Source organism: Haemaphysalis longicornis, unplaced genomic scaffold (assembly GCF_048455015.1).
Source record: "Haemaphysalis longicornis isolate Haplotype H1 unplaced genomic scaffold, Haemaphysalis longicornis Haplotype H1 scaffold_6, whole genome shotgun sequence".
NCBI lineage: Eukaryota > Metazoa > Arthropoda > Arachnida > Ixodida > Ixodidae > Haemaphysalis > Haemaphysalis longicornis.
In genome coordinates, this window is record NW_027526407.1 from 7,626,868 (window position 1) to 7,641,518 (window position 14,651).

Consider the following 14,651-nt stretch of genomic DNA (forward strand, 5'->3'; position numbering starts at 1 on the left):
GGCCGAGACAAATTGTGGTTGATAAAGACAAAGTGGTTAAGAGGTAGGGTTCATAGCATCGCGTTGGATTAGGTCTAGAAAAATTTAGGAAATCACCAATGAGTTAAAAAATACAGGTTCTGGTTTCGATATGCAGTCGATATAAATACTTTCGCCATGTTTGAAGGAAAACTGCTACGGAAAGTTGCGGCTATGCAGAATAATACGCATTACAATGTTTTCCGTGCAACTGAATGTTGGGATTGCACATAAATTACTGCCATACAAAGGGAATGGCATGTGATGGTACCGTTGGGAATAGTACCAACATTAAGGAAATATGTACTCGGAGCAGGTTAACAATTCCAAACGACACGCAAGGAATGTTGGCACTAGTCGCTTTAGCTAGGTTTCAAGTGTCATTGAAAGTTTATCAGCACGGCAGAAGAGAACTGTTGCGACCACGATATTTGGGATAAGCCCGTGCCGAACATTCCACGCGTCATCTTTTCCGCTTCCCCTATTTTGTTCCCCACCGGCTGCGTCTTTCCAGTGGGGAGTGCCCCCCCACCTTCTCTCTTCACGTGATTAGTGGCTGGCTGTGCTTGTGTTGGGTAGTGACCTCGAAAGCTTCGTCACAATGAAGTAGAAATGTTCTAGTTCACTGTAACTTCGTTATGCAGTTGTTCACTGGCTCTACTAAAAGAACAGTCGTTCCAATTCAGAGACGTTCTCTTTACTCATAAGCGCGTACTGACAGCCGGCGGTGTCGCGTTCATTCTTTTCTCGACTTAGTTTTTTCATTTTTTGCGATCGGAGGGCAAAGTGAGGGGCTGTGTTGTGTTACTTTGTTCCCCGGCGTTTGTGTTTTCTTGCTCCAAGAGCTCTTTAGGTACAATTGGAAGTACGTAATACTGCAGCTCAATAAGCGCAATTAGCTCGGTCAGTTAGCAGGTTTAAGTGAAGAACACTTAACACATTAGGGAGAATTAATGCAACCTTTAGAGTTTCGGAATGAACTTCCAAATAAACCGTAAATATTGGAGGCAAGGCTAAGTTTTGTTGGAAGTACAGTTGACTCTAGATAATTTAAAGTTGCAGAATTGAATTTTTCAGATATATGGAAGTGATATTTCGGTCCCGAAATTTTTACTTGCAATTCAATTGATGAATGCGCTTAATAATGTGATGCTAGAACCAAGTATATCAGCTAATTTGAAGTTATTTCCAATAAAAGCATATATGCTACGGCCATATCTCTATGAAATCGACAATTTTAAGTGAAAAAACACTGCCGTGCTCAGCACTATATAGGTAACATAGCGACTGAGGCAGCATCCAGTGTTAAAGCGGCCGTCAGATTAGCGAGGCTCGCGCCAGCGCACGCCTGTCTCGCTTCTCAGACCGTCAACCTTCTCTATTCAGCTGAGCTCCACGCGAGCAGCTCGTGTGGGGAACCCTTTCAGGCTTCGAATTTAGCGACAAATCTTAACTGTCATGGCAAGCAATGTTGTACGGTGGAACTGCGGAAAAAAGTCGAGATTCTGAACAAAACCAAGGAGGGAGCCTTGTGCGAACTATTGAGAATGCTATTACTGTGCTTGCTGTTGAATTGTAAGTTCGGTTAATTTGAAGCTTTTGCCTTCTCCGTAGACTTCGTATCAACGGGGGTTGACTGTGTGAAAAAGTTCCAATTATCAGAAATTCTATTTTTCTGCGTTAACAAGATCAGTGCGCACTTTTCTACAATCATTACCTTATTCCCGTTTTTAGACATTTTGGTATGTAATACTACACGCATACACGCACGCTAGGGCGGGGACGCACGCAGGAGCACACCCACATACACACACACAGACTCTCTCTCTCTTGTGGATGTAAGAACCAAGTTGTGGTGAACCAGCAGATATTATAAGCTGTGCAAGAGCAAAGAGATTAAATTAACTGAATGACGGGGTTTAATTCTCACGGCATCAAACTGGTATTGTCAATTGTAGTTTGTTCACTTGAAAGTACAGAATATAAGAATTTTAATTATCTCAAATCTACTTGAAAAATAACTCACGTGTGCCAGTTTAAGCAAGTAACCAAATATTTCTATCGATATCCATTAAATATAGCCCATACGTTGCACCTTACGAATAATCTGAACAGTACAAATAAGCACGGAAAGGTTACAGTTCAATATTTTTCTTCAGGACGAAAATCAATCATCACATATTGGATGCTCAAGTAATGTGAAAGATTCTCTGGAGCGGAATTTCAATTTGTCCATCCCATGTCCGGTGGAAAGGGCTTGTTCAGAGCCAGCTCTGATTGGCTGACTCTGATTGGCTGAAAGTGGACGACCAGTATGTGACACCGCGCAAGCATGGCGGGGCGTCGGTGTAGGTGCACACTATTGGTCAGATGCCTCTCCAGTGCAACTTCTTCACGACTGAAAGTAACACGAAATATATGTTCTTGGAAAGAAACAACTTAGAATTCCATCCCTAATGCAAATAAGGGCAGAAATGATGTGCGCCCCATTGCTAATTGCCAAGAGTGGGCAACCAATGACACACAACATTTGTGGCATGGCATTCGGGGAATAATTAGAGAAGCTGAACCAGATACTATAATAGCGAGATCAGGCGAGAAAATCCTGAGTATTGAACGTATTCAACCCACAGAGGATGGAAGGAGGCGGAAGACACGGAGACCGGGGCTTTGTCCTGCACCTGATTAAAGTAGCCGATCCCAACAATGAACACAGGTATGTGTACGCCGCGGATATGCAACATACCCCCATCAGGGCACTCATGAAACCGATGTTAATTGAATAAATGGATAGCAGGCAAACTTGGCAGACTTGCACTCCATGGGGCATCCACAGTCTTCCCCTAATAGAGCTGCAGAGGCAAAAAGTGACATTCTTTTCTCCTTTTTTGTTCTAACCGGCAGCCAGAAACATGACCATATTGACCCGTAGCTATAGCAGTAGTTATTACATCCGACACCCTACACAATGGTACGCGTCGGTTACCAGGCCACCCTCACCGCAGTGCCGCTACCCAAAATAGAATAATCTACGTAGTCCAAATGGGCTAAGCCCCAAATGGCACCTCAACCGATAAATTCTCACGTGTTGGCTCTACGACAATTCATGCGGCTGTAGTGTTCAGCCTTTCAAGCAGTTTACAACGAGCAGATTAGAATGATGGTTCTGATTCCTTCTTTCAGATGTAAGCCTCACAACGCTTTTACCCTCAAAAAACGCACAATAATTTGATTAAGACCTTTCACATTCATCTTTTAAATAACCTGTTAATAAAAAATCTGTTAACCGATTATAAGCCACCTCCTTTAGCATGCCTAAAGCCTGCCCAACTTGAAAATACTTTTTCTCTCGCTATTTTAATTTAAACCAGGAAGGCAATATACAATAATGTTTGAAGGTGCGCTGTTCCAAAACTGCCTGCTGGCTTGTATATAATTCAACGAAGCGTTTTTGATGAGAATTCTCTGTGGCTCTCTGTGTGTTCACCACTAAAATTGCCCTACTGGGAAACAACAAGACTGTCGCGGTGTTCACTATAAGAATATAAAGCTATCCGAGTAGAGTAAACTTAAAAAATTACGGCGATAATATTGTTGGTGCTGACCGTATGGCTCCGATGCAGTAGGTCCTGTGTGTCCTGCTTAAACTGTTCTAGAAGTTATTTTGCCATGCGGGCGCGCTCGTTGTTCACACTGAGAGTGCTTGTCAATCATAAGACAACCGAACACCTATTTTTTCTCGTTTAGGACATGCATTTATTTGCAGTCGCACGAATCATTGAAACCATTTATGATCGCACCGCGTCACAAGGGTAGGATCCAGAAGGCAAAAAATTCATATAGTGTAAACAAGAATGGCATGAAATAAAATACCAAATATTAAAATTCTAAACTGGAGTCCTCGAAGTATAGCTTTGGTGATGATGTCACTGTAAACATTCGGCGGGGATCGCGCGGCGGGAATTCAGTTAATGCTTGTTGTGCAGAGAGCCAATAGTATTTTTATGATGTTGTAGAAAACAAGAGAGATTTGGAAAAACGGCAAAACGTTACACACCACAAACATTATGGCAAGGTAAGAGGAATGAGAGAGCCCAAGCGGCCTGCTATAATGCCTAAGAGGAGAAGGGCCGGGAACGTCCCTGTGAACATCCCGAAACAAGAACGAGCTCACACTGAAGGAAGATGTGTACGCCGGCACCGATGTTGCCCTCGTAGTGATGCTTGTGCAGTCGGGGACGACGCGTTGTCGCAGGGTTGCGACTCCGGAGAAAGGCTCAGTCAGGTAGGCCGAAGAGTTTCGCTCCACCTCGGGCCCGGTCACACGCCGTTAGTCACGGCGGAGCCCGGCAGACGGAAGAATAGGTTACCGGTAAAAAGCTGAAAGGCTCATGGGTAGAGCGCTTGTCCCGCCGTTTTTCTTTACCGTCGTTGTCGAAGTGGCACTATAATTTTTGAATCATATTGCACCAACTTTCCCAGCAGATTTGCTCATGGGTACGTCGTCTGCTACCGCCACTTCCCGTTCAACATTTCTCCTGCCCTCCCGTACGCCTGCGTGCGCCGGCGGCTGTCAGGCGCGTGTGTGCGTGTTATTTATTTGTCACAGGGTGCTTACCTGTCAGATAAAGCCCTAGTAGGGTCAATCGTTGTTGCTTATGGAATTCCCGATGCATGAGCGTTTTTTCCCCCGGTGGAAACAAATAAACAACAAGCACACACGCGCGTGAAAGCAGACGGCGTACGGGAGGCAAGGAAAGCGCCCGAACCGGAAGTGGCGGCTCTCCGCGGGAGAAAACAATGCACCCATGAGCCTGCGCACTTTTTACCGGTCACCTATAGGCCGAGTCAGGAAGGGTGACGACGCCAAGAGCCCTGACGGTGGCTGGCGACGACCTTGCTTCTGTGTGGTACGTGGACTCTGTCCCACGTCATTTTACACAGTACCCTGCCTGGTTCCACCCGTCTTGCGTCTCGGTCCCAGCTCGGTCTGGCTCTCTAGGCCCATGCCTCGTGCCGTGCCTCGTCTTTCTCTTTGACGGATATTCCATCACAGTCACCAGTAAAACAGTGTGCGCTTGGGTTTTTTTTTTTGTACGGCGTCAATATAATTGTACTGTGCACAAGACGAGCACGGAAGAAAAGAAGGAAGGCAGGGGCAAACTTCCAATAACTGATTTAAACTAAGCTGAAGTCAGTGCTTTTCACCGCCCTTTTTGCCTTCCTAGTCTTTCGAGCTGAGCGATCTCGCCTAAACATTTTTCCCCGGGAAAAATAAGAAGGGCAGCCTCATTCCCGCACACATCACATCGGAAACTGAGTATAATTGTTTTTAAGAGCCAAGTGGCTCGTTCCGATACCACTAATAATTGATAGAAATTGCGTATTCACAGCCACTAATAGGTATTGACGTATGTGGACTTATATACGTATGGCCAATATTAAAAAATGCCTCTAATATTGTATATTTACGCAAAAAGCACATCAACAGCAGACCAAGATTGCAAGCGAAAAAAACGGCGCCTAAAGCGTAGGGCTCAATTGAAACAGCAGCGTACGAAAAGTAACACACTTTTCATGAAGTTGACTTGATCTGAATAGCTGAAATGAGGAGTAAACACGGATTACGCACTCCCGATTCACTACTGAATCCACATAACTTGGTGGAAGTGAATGCACCGTTACCTCTGAGTTTAGGTCAACCGCATGGATAAAATGAATACGACTGCGGGTTTCACGTTAGTGCATAAACATTGTCTAGATGATTTCTTAGCAGCGGGTTGTGTTACGCCAATCGTATTCAACCGACAACGAAAGTAAACTGCTGCAACGTAGCGTTTGTTTCAGGTGTAATAACGGAAAATACGGTACAAATATTTGGTCAGGGTTGAGTGTTTACGTACCTGCTTTTGCAGCACGCACATTCCTTACGTCTTTGTACCGCCCGGTTTAGGCAGGTGAAAGGCACGAAGAAACACTTGCTCGAACCAAGAAGCCCAATATCAGAGCTTCGTCACTTATAGCGGGCAGAATACACGCTTCCGTGAGCGACAGTTTCTCATATGTAGGCTTCCTAAAACGTGACGCTGTCGGACTGCCACTTCGGATAAGTCAATATGGAACGGTGCATATTGCATGACTCAGGATTATTGGAAGGAGCTTTTGAGGGATAGAAGAGACCGAGACACAGACAGGCGAAAACGCTACCCTCCCAAGAAAGAAATGAGTAGGTCTGCCAATATGCGTTGCCACTTTCGGGCTGGGAGTGCGGAGACTCCAGGAGCGAACATTGCAGCGCTTAGCCCTCCTCCCATAAACACACACACGTGGCCCATCATTCACAACAGTGTTACGAAACTCGTATCACAGTCAGCACCTTATTTGAGAGTATTCTCTTTAAATTCTTGAGATTATTGTGAGAGGATCAGCATTATTCGATTGAAATTTTTAAGAAATTGTGATGTGTGTACATTGTGGTGCGGTGATGGAGTTAAGGCGCGTTTACAAATTGTACTAAGTTGATTACGGGCTCCGTACGTTTTGATGACAGACAGCTCGTCCAGCTGAGATTACAAAAACTGCATTACTCAAAAAAAGTGAAGAAGCCTTCATCGAACTAAAGGCTGTGAACATTTAGTGTGATTTTGCTGAAGATGTGTGAGCGTTTTGGAAAATAAGGCAGTAACGGTTACATGACGATGGCTCCCAAAGCTACACCAACGCAGTTTTCCTGGTTTTCTAGTCTGAGTCTTCAAGCCGAGGTCAAGCTGCGGGCTCAATTTACAAAAGTGCAGAACCTATTGCAAGATGAGTCGGAAGAATTGGCAGTGTCATACATGATTGAAACTTAATCCACAACAAGGCAAAACCCGGTAAGCTGTAAGACAAAAAACCTACTTGATACAAGGTTTATGTTAAGGGCCCCAAAAGTATTCAGACGAACTAGCTCTTTTTCAATTGAGAGGAAACGAAAAGGTAATATAATTCCTGATAAATATATCTGCACCACAGTGCCGTACGGGGCCTAAAACGTTAAGACAATCCGCGAGTGTGAAACATGAAATGCAAGAAAGATCATCCTATTTATGCGTAAAACATGAAACACCGAGGTGTGATCACCTTTAATGCACCACAAAAAGAGGTATGTAATACCGGTGCTACACGGTCGTTTCAAAGGCTTTCTGAAGGCTGTTGAACCAAGGCCTAATGAATGCCCCATAGGACGCACTTGTGGGAATGTGTTCAATTGACAATTGAAAGTGGCCATTTAGCACAGGCATGAAATACAAACACCATTCTTTCAAACAATTTAATTTCAAACAGTTATGACACGATTACGGTGCTGAAGGCTTGATATAATCGCTCACGGTTACGGTGCTGAAGGCTTGATATAATCGCTCACAAACGCAATAATGTGTACACGTGCCGGTTTTCGGAACAACAAGAATATAAACGGATGAATATGTACAAATACCTTTCTAATGTTTTCAAATCCCTTCAGGATTAAAGAACAAGTCCTGGTCTACTGTATATGGCGTACCATTTATGAAATAAAATTACTCTTGCTCTCTTGTCCTGCACTGCCCCCTTTTACTGTTAGATAAACTGTTCTCCGCCTCCTTCTAACCCCCCGCCCCCCTCTTGAGTGCAGTTTTAATATGACGCATTTCATAATATTTGGAAGATATGGCTGTGGGAAATGTAACGAAACATCCCTCAAGGTCTGAACAAACAGTGTTACTGAATTTGTAGGTACGCGTGACTCGTTCTGCTCAATAACCCTCCACACTGGTTAGAAGCCTGGTATAAAACCAGCACATGCCTACACACACAGTAGGTTATTTGGAATTGAACCTACACCTTTTTCTCCGCATATTACATGTCGGCATGCCATGACAACGTGAAGTGATGTGACACAATACTTTAGAGCGATCTGAAAGGTTGCGAAAATTATTTTACCTTACACACGATTACCGGGAATCTTAATGCCTTCTGCAAAAGTCGACATCCCCGAATGCCTGAAATTTGTTTTGGTCTTGCATTTTCGCTGTTGACAGTTATTAGGCTCTTGCGGCTCCCTTTCTTCGAAAGATTGCTGAATGCAGAAGCAGACACCTAGCTCCGACATTTCGCCCTCCGGACCAGCTTAGCAAGAAATGGGGTGACACTGGCAATGTATCTTCTAGAGCCGTATCGAAAACTGTTCATTAAATCACATCTTCAGCTAGTGTATGTACTTTCATGTCTTTTGTAATGATAAAACGTTACGCACACGCAAAATACGCTGCGGATAAGTATCAAGAGACAGCCGAGCGTAACGAAGCAGCAGGGAGAGCGAGCCCTAGTGAAGCAGACTACAAATGTGGGAATCACTAAGCCGACGTCACAGAGACGCGCTTCGCAGCGCCGCCCATGCTCGCGCTCAGCACCAAGACCAGACAACATGACACATTCTTTGATCCCAAATGTCTGTGTGGCTTGTGTTCAATGTTTCGATTGCAGTGTATATACAATCAGTACTCTGAAAACTTCATATATTTAATTATTCGCCAACTATGTTCCACAAACACGTCTGTGAGCTTGTCATCTAAGTGACCTCCTTTGTCCTGCGCTGTCGCTTCATTATGAAATTGTAACAACGCAATTCTTTCTAGCGTTTTAAATTCACGTGTCTTCTCCACATTTATATTGTTTATATACCCTCATTAGCACAGATAAGCTACGTTGAGGGACGCCGTTCTCGCACAATTTAACATTGTTATAATTTATGTGTATTTTTGTAATAGGATGTAGGTACGTGTGGTGTTCCCTGCCTTAATGCAAAGAGCTGTAATTCTGTTTGTGTGTGGGTATGTGGGTGGTTATGTGTGGTTGAATTTGTAATTGGGTGTACTACAGAGTGTACTTTTTCTGCGTAAGCAACGCTGTCCCAAATCAAATTATTTGTGAGGTGTATGCTCGTATGTTGCTTGTGTTTTGTTTTTCTTCGTGCGCCGGCACAAATGCCTCCCAGCTGTTTCTGGGCACGTAAAATAACGATTGATTGATTAATGCTTTGATTCATTGAATGATATATTGATTGATTGATTGATATATTGATTGATTGATTGATTGATTGATTGATTGATTGATTGATTGATTGATTGATTGATTGATTGATTGATTGATTGATTGATTGATTGATTGATTGATTGTTTACAGACTGGCGGGGAGGAAACACAATAAGGGTAGCGCAACTAAGTTCTTGCCGGCGGAGGGCAATACAGAAGATCCCGCAATGCGTGCTGTTCAAGTTAGCCGTATTAAACGCCCGTGTGTACGAGATTTCGGCGCACGTTAAAGATCCCCAGGTGGTCAAAATTAATCCGGAGCCCTCCACTACGGCGCGCCTCATCGCCTGTGTTGCGTCGGCGCGTTAAAACCCCACAATCAATCAAATCAAGTTAGCCGTATTGCATACCTACTACAATCTCATGCGGAGGTACAAAACCACAGCAAAATCATGTTTCGAAAAGTGGAGCTGCTAACCTGACCAAATGATTCTCTCATGGTGTCGGCTGTTTTTCGTGGAAGAGGGATATTTCGGAGGGGCCCATAGCAATATCTCCTGCATTACGAGAAGAGGGTACGTGGCACAGGTTTTGGCGGCCAGCGGAGGGCGTTTGCAACAGCGTGATAGGAACGGCGGTGAAATTAGGTTCCAGCGAAGCCATACGTGACGGTGTGGCCTTGTGGTTGCAAAGTGGTGTATAACACCACAATGCAACAGCAGTGAGGAAATTTGGCGGCAATATTCAGAAAATGACCCGAAAGCTGCACTTTTTGATTTAGCGCTTCTAGCTTCAAGAAACTATTCGTCTTGGCCTCTCCGAAGCTTTTCTTTCGTCATGGGAACAGGTTAAGCGCCAGACACACCTGGAGGAAGGGAAACAGACAGGAAAGGGACGCACTAACAACTCAGCTTTATTCGCTCCGAAAGCGGTTATAAAGGCACAAAACACCATGTAATACTAGTTGCACTACGCGTGAAAGCGATTACAGCTGCAGTACCCCCCTCAATCATCTTTCAGATAATCCACCTCACTCGAAAGAATATCAACTGAAGGCTAGCTGACACATCGGTCACAAATCATTTTTATAACGTAGGCTTCGAACACTTCCCTTTCTTCTTTTTTGCGGTATGAATGAAGCACTCGGGCCCTATCGAACGCTGGAACATAGCCCCTAGGCTTTCATTCATTCTTACAGTGAAGCGCCAGATTGCTTCCTGATCCCGTCTTTAGATTTGACACATTAGTTCAAATCATTTCCTTCATTTCTCTATAGCAATTTTGTCGATAAAAAGAACCGGTGCCTTATCGCTTTCCTAAGCGCGGCTCGGAGGCAAGTGCTCTCGTTAATCTGATAGTGTATACTTCTTTCATGGGGCTGCTCGACAACATCAGTCTCCGAAGCTTGAAGTTAGGCGTACTAATCTGTAGTTAGGCCTAACTTTTTGGTAATTAAAGGTTGATAAGGTAAGAACAAGCTGGACTTCCCGATTTCTCAAGCAATGTGTAACTCACCTCAGATTTAAATTCGCTGACCGGTTTGGAAGTTCCACCTCAAGGCGTGACTGCATTAATAAAGGCAGGATATCTCACACCCGTCGCTCTCTGGTGCATGAGGACCAACTGTACACAGATTTTCTTTGGCAAAATGTGATACAAATGTGTTGTTTAACTTCTAAAAATGGCGAAGTTCTAAGCCCGACACCCACATACCGCAATAACTCCAAGTGTTCAACGTGTCTGCAGCACGCGGCGTTTGCAGCTGGAGGAGAGTCGCCGAAACAATGGTTAGGGGCCTGTGAGGTGAGAAGTGTATCCCGCGGAGGTCATGCTTCTCCGTCGGCTCGCACGTCCCATTGCGGGGTGCAGGAAAGCGTACGACAGGTTTTAAAGTCAAAAGTTTTTCTTGAGCTACTTTAACCTAGAGAATTTGGTCGGTTGGTATGTCTGTTTGTCTGTCTGTGTGTCGAAAACAGAACTTATTAAATATATTTAAATCTACGACCCTCTGTGGTTAGTTAGAGCTCGCTGTAGTTACACAAGTCGACAGGGCACAAGATACACGTAATGTGTTACTGAGGAAACAAAGTGAACATCACACAAGTTCACAAAAATAACAATGTACTCAGCCCCGAAGGCTCTTTACATTAAAGTGACTCGATTGAGCCACCCGGCCAAAGTGAGACGAAGTATGCGCAATAGTCTTATATATTCAAGCGAAATCAAACGTCTAAGTCAAGTTTATATGTTTATACTTGAGAACATTGTTGAAGAAAACATGATCTTACGCAAATATAAGAAAGAAAATTAATACACAAGATACATTTACAGTCTTTCTTTATATAAAAAAGGACAGATGCTTCATTTTTGCGAAATGAAGTAATACATCTACTGCAGAAAACGAAGTCACACTGTTGCCTGCTGTCGCCCGCGCCATTATAGCTTATGAAGGCATATAAGAAACCAAGCGGCAACAGTTACGAAAGGTTCCACTAGATAGGTTTGACGTTCTGCTTGGAACGCACGTGGACTAGGGCAATGCGGCTCTATAAACGTTGAAGTAGGGCGCCTCCGCCGTACGGCAGCGCTGGCATAGAGGCACCCGGGCTGGAGCAGTGAAACGCGGTAAATTTAAATTGACTAACCCAAAACTTCACCATGTTTACCTTAATGGGGGGGGGGGGGGGGGGGCAGGGGAAGCGGGAGCGCAACGCAAGAGGGACAACATGAGAGGTGAGCGGGAAAGCGAAGGGAGGCTTTTATTTGGCAAATGTCGACAAATACTATCGTCTTTCGTCGACATTTGCGAGGAAAGGAGCAGATACGGAGCCATTATTTTTCTCCTACACCACCGCCCTGCACTGCCTCCGGCATCAAATGTTTTTAAAAAAACCGCATAGGTAGCATTTGTTAAGGCAATAAAAATATTGGAAGGCAACTAATTATCCGCGCACTTTTGATGCTGAAGTAGTTATCAAAACTAAGGAAATAGCGTGAAACACGCGCTTGGCTGTACATTTATCATTCCTATTATCTTTTTCTCACTAGAAAGATCTTTTATAAATCCTTGACTACGTGCACTTTCGCGTGCAACGTTTGCTGTTTGGGGGCTGGCTCAACGCCACCTCTACCACTTAGAAACTCCAAAAGTTTGGCGGGCTAACGCCTTGCTCTATGCGCTAGTATGAACATTTGCGCTAGTTTTAGCTCACTCGCTAAGTGAACCGAAATGAGCCTTGCTCTTGGTAACTACATATTCGCACAAATACCGGCCGTCGCATTCGCGAAGTGCGAAATCGAAGGAAACTGTCCCGTTCTTAAATGACGAACTTCATTATTTGCTCAATCGGCAGAGTATTTGCTTATGTAGAGTGACAGACGGCGTACCTGAAAATAACATGTCATCAGTTGCACATGTCCCTGGTGACAGTCCAAAATCGTGGTCGATAGCTAACTTTTTTTCCCACTTTATAGCACCATCTAGCTTTTGAAGCTAACATGTAGTTCCCAAGCTATTTTCGAATTCGACTCCAGGTATGCAGTGAGGTGAACGTTACAGAATAAATATTCACAGAACCGGTTGCGCAAAAGTACATAGGAAAAAACAGTCTGTGATTGACTGCCGCCCGTGCGGGGTTTGTTTCCGTCAAAAAAAAAAATAGTGAGATGAACTCAAGGCGCCGGCTGACCAAAGATGCTCTTTGACATCGTATACGAGCAGGCGGCTTTGTATATCGGGACCTGCATTTTTACCCGTGGGGGCAAGAATTACTTATTCGGCAGTTTTTCTGCTGCAAGAATAACGGTCGCACGGTCTACTTCCTCTCGATTGATAGGAACGCGATTGATATCCTCTTGATTGATAGCAACGCCTCGGCGAAGTCTTCGTGGGTGAGTGAGTGAGTAAACATTTATTTCGGAAAATTGGGTGAGGGTAAAAAGGGTGTTAAAAGAAGACGGGCAAGGGCGGCTATCCTAGTCCGGTAGGCCACGTGCCACGGCCGCTGACCTAGCCCGTTCGATCAGTGCAGCCTGGTCTTTGAGCTGGCCGAGTTCTGTTGAAATACCACTGGGAAACCAAACCAGGCTCTACCGCGCTCGTTTTGAGGCTGCTTCGAGCGGCTGCTAGTACCGGCGGGTCCTATTCCGTTCCATAACCTACGTCACGTCCGGCCGCTGGTAATGGCCACCTTTTTTTCTGCCTCAGTTCTACACTAACCCGCATGACTTGAAGGTAGCGAAGCTGCACGCATCCTTCGCGATCATCACAAAATGGGTTAGTCTACGACTGCAGCCGATTGGCTTCTCTTTTGCTGCCGCAACAACCTTTACTCCATGATTGTTGCTGTAGGTGTGAGCTTATTTCATTTTTTTGAATTTTTAATCAATTGACATCACCTAGGAGGGGCGTACGCTACAGTGTGTCTTTCTCGTTCCGAGCTAGTGTTGTCACTGCAAACGCTGGAGTTTCTTTTTTTTTTTGCCAATCTTGGCGAATCTCCGTAAGTTGGTATGCTTGACTTCGGAAACGTGTGCCGAAGATGCCGGGGGCAACCTCCCAGCGTCCCCGGGAGCCAACGAAAGCAATTTTGTCGTCCTAAATTTTTTTGATTACCACTAAATCTATCTCAATCTATGAATACCAATTATAATTGTGCAAATGTATTTAATTCGCATCATCATGCACCCTAATCAAACCTTCATCTGGCCTAATCAATCATACTTCATCTTTATTCATCATATTTATTCTAAATCAATCTCAGTTCATTTTAATCAACCTCACTCACCGTATACCTTAGTATCTTAGTGTACCTTAGTACACCCTAGCAATCGTACTATCAATGACCATCAGTAATTAATTTACTTCGATAATAACCAATCATCCCTAATGCACGGCTGGCACTCTTTAGTTCCTTCTTACCTTGCTTGGCTCACCTTGGTTTGTGCATCATTCATCTCGACGCCGGGGAATTCGCCGTAAAGCGTTCAATGATACAAATAAGGCCTTAACCTTAATAAATATCAATGCCAAAACGCTGTGGTTCCGGCGAATAAATGACGACTGAGCGAGGCTATTCATCGCATCAATGAAACTGTCCGAGTGCAAGTCGACAGAAGGCGGCCTATTTTGTTTCGTAGTTCTTTTCACTGTTTACACTTTTGAGCGTCGCAATCTAGCGGTTATTTCAGTTCCTTAGCAGTGGAAAGCCTGGAGTGCATTTAAGTTCCTTACATGTTGCAAATGAAGTCGCGCTCTCAATAAGGACTTCAGACGAGAAAGGCGCTGCGAGGATGTTCCTTTAATTATCCGCGGTTCCTCATGTACCGTTTCCGTACTCAGTAAGTTATAACCGGCGGGGTGGCTTCGTCCCTGCACCACTGTGGAAGCAGTCGCTAGACTGAATATCGGTACTTTTCTGTTACAGGTGAAAGTTATAGGCGTTCGTCTGTCGGGAAATCTTGTGCACGGTAATTGAATCTGGAGCAGTTCATTACGACACTTCTGCTTACCCGGGTCACGGGCCACGGACTGGCGCTTAAGGCTAAATAAAGTTTTTTTTTAATACGTGAGCATGGCACTTC